General features: G+C 34.4%; 1 pseudogene; it reads left to right on the forward strand.

The window, feature by feature from the left end:
- Positions 1–625: 625 nt before the first annotated feature.
- On the forward strand, positions 626–744 carry LOC118614174 (annotated as a pseudogene).
- The last annotated feature ends 2,474 nt before the right edge of the window (positions 745–3,218 follow it).

Below are 3,218 nucleotides of genomic sequence, written 5' to 3' on the forward strand. Positions count from 1 at the left end.
GAAAAAAGTCTTTCATGCTGTTTAAGTCAATTAAAACATCAGTGCCAATATCATAACTAATATATGGTTTATCTATTTGTGTTATTATTTTTAACTTTTTTTCTATGAACCATTCTCAAGCCATTAATATATTATATGCATTGAGACTATAACACACACTTAATTAGAAGAAAAGGATTAAATTTCACAAAATACTACAGAGTAGGCAAGTGAGATAAAAATACATATTTCAGGATAGACTTTGTTATATTAACTAAAAGAAACCGTGAAGGTTCACTGTATTGGCTTTATTGTGCAGGAATAATATTTATTCATGCAAATCACATATGAAGGGTTTTCATAAGAGGCATAATTAACGTTATATTTTTCAAGTTTGTGAAATGTGTGTGAACACAATTTCTACATTATTATTATTTCTTCTGTCACTATCTGCCAAACACTTGACTAATGATCAGAAACTAGTAATGATTTGAGGTCCACACTTTGAGAAACACCAATCTAGGGTTTTTAAGCTACATTTATGTTTGTGAATTCCATTGCACAATTTAGTTTATTCATACTTAGATAATGTTGATTAGATAATGATTATTCAAGGCAATTATGACATTTAAAAGCACTGAGCAGGGTCTATGGCCATGCTCCCCTGAATAAGCAGGATCCTGTCTGATCTCAGAAGCTAAGCAGAGTCAGGCCTGGTTAGTACTTGGATGGGACACCACCTAGGAAGACCAGGTGATATAGGTGTAAAAATTTAAAAAATAAGGGATTGTAAGTTGACAAGGTCAACCAAGGGTTGTCTCACCTAAAAAAATTTAAAATAGAAAAATAAAGGCACGGAGCAAACATGTTAAAGAACATACTAGACAATTTCTTTATAAGTTTCCATATTTACTGAAACTGCAAGCTGCCATCTAACAGCCATCTGGCGACCAAATGTGTGGTGCAGATATTTATCTGCAGACAGTAGTGTTTAAAAATTTGGAATTTGAATGTCTTCAGATAGGATCATATTCTCTTACTCTATGTTACCAGTCTGGCCTTAAAGTCAGAATTGGGTCCCTGGTCTCTACTCTGCATACATTAAGTGTGAATGTCAAAGTCTGGGAAATATTAATGTGTGTGTGTGTGTGTGTGTGTGTGTGTGTGTGTGTGGAGAGAGAGAGAGAGAGCGTGCAGAAATCATATAAGTGCTCACACCTGGCAATCACCACGTTTTGGAGGAAAATATTTACTTTTTCAATCATTTTCATGCTTAACAGAGTTGCAGAAGTTTTACACTGCTTCAAAACAATATTTTTGTTGCTGTTTCTTATTTCTTACATATAGAGAAAGCAAGTTGGTACAATATGAATATAAATCAGTGAGAGCTCATGGCAGTGGGATTCTGTGGATATGAGTACTATTTAATCTCCTTTAAGTCTTCATCTTGGTGTCTAGTGAGGCTAGGGAGAACCCGATATTTTAGAAAAGGCTCTTAAAGCAAGAGAGAACAGTGAAAGTTTCAGAAAAGCATAACAATACTTTTTGCTTTGGAAGTATGGTGATAGGCAAAGCTGGTGTGGGTTCAGGACTCGCACGCAATGGGATTTACAGTGGCATAATCTAAAATGCATCAGACATCCCAGAAATCATTCACAGGATCCATTACTGAGATTATGGAAAGAGAAACTGGCCTCATCAATGTACTTAGAGAACAAATCTTCTATCTAGTCTTTTGTGCAAAATGCAATAGCATGGTCAAAGGATTTCCCCAAAGGTACAAATAGGTAGATGGAGCTCTATTCTCAATTCTTAATCCTGGCAAGAAGCCATTATACCTCCACTATTGAATAAATAATTCTCCTTTTAAATTTAAGCCATGTAGTCACCCCTCTTGAATCCTTCAACATTGTTATCATTTAGGAACCTTGTTTCACATCGTGCATTTCTGTTTCGAAGGTTTGTCAGTAGTGTAGCAGTTTATTATCCATCCACACTCTAAGTTTATAGTTTTGCGACTCCAAAAGTATTTATCTCTACTTTACCATAGTAATTTATGCTCATAGCCGTACTCTAGACCTTGTTACCACTAACAACTATTTTGTTTTTGAAAAGTGAAAAACTAATCTTCTCCTTATAATCATATCATGTCCTTAGTCCAATTTTAACCCCAACAAGTCCTGCAACCTGAATTCCTCTGTTGCCTCTTAATACTTCAGATCTCTGCCCTTTATTTTGTCTAGCCTAGATCTCACAGCCCATCACTCCAATCAGTCTAGTGACAATACCCTGAGGTCTCTTGCCTCCTAGATAAATCCCAACCTACAAGTCTGCCTCTAAACTCCTGTACCCAGGATTTCAAACAACACTGGAGAAAGATTCCATATTCATCATTACTGAAAACACTGCAGATAAACTATGTCCCATTTAAGCTCAGCTTTGCCTTTAGCATTACTTGACAATACCTTTCTGTGTCCTTATAAAGTTGCTTCTGTCATTGCTTAGAATAAATGTTTCAAATATTCATCATTTTCTGTAATTCCTTAATTTCAATATATTGTCTCTCCAATGTATCCAAAATGAATACATATTATTTTTCTATAGTTACAAGAAAGAAAGACTTTAGAATGTAGATGGGGATTTAGCTATTATATCCTTCATATATTTCCCCAGAGAAGACTAACCTGTTTAGTCCTTTGGCATATTATAGATGCAGTTACATCCTTGCTCCAGAGAACCATTTGTTTATCAGAGCAGCTCAGTGATATAGCAGACTAAGTAGTTTGCAGTTAATGATGTGTTGTTGCATTAGTTTGCCTTCTATTAATTATTCTTATATATTTATCATGCAAAAAGTGAGCCAATTTTCATCTATCGCATTAATAACTACAGTGCACACGTACTCAGAATAAAGGATAACAACATTAATCATACTCCCTTTCCTTGTTTGAGATCTAGTTTTCTGTCAAGAAAGAAATTTATTAAGCAATCTTAAATAAAAGTGAATTTTTCTTTTTGTTGGACACAGGTATATCTTAAAGGACTCAATTGTTCAAAAGCTTAGTCAGACATCAGAGAAAGTAAACTAATCAAATGACAATTCCCTCGAGTGCTTTTTTCCCCTTGGGGCTATTTGTTATCTCATCTCTGCTAAATGTCTGTTTCTGTTTCTAAGAAATAAAATGAGATGTGTAAAATAATTAAATAAATAAACATAAAGTAGCAATTATCATTTTTAA

Source organism: Rousettus aegyptiacus, unplaced genomic scaffold (genome assembly GCF_014176215.1).
Source record: "Rousettus aegyptiacus isolate mRouAeg1 unplaced genomic scaffold, mRouAeg1.p scaffold_m13_p_2, whole genome shotgun sequence".
NCBI lineage: Eukaryota > Metazoa > Chordata > Mammalia > Chiroptera > Pteropodidae > Rousettus > Rousettus aegyptiacus.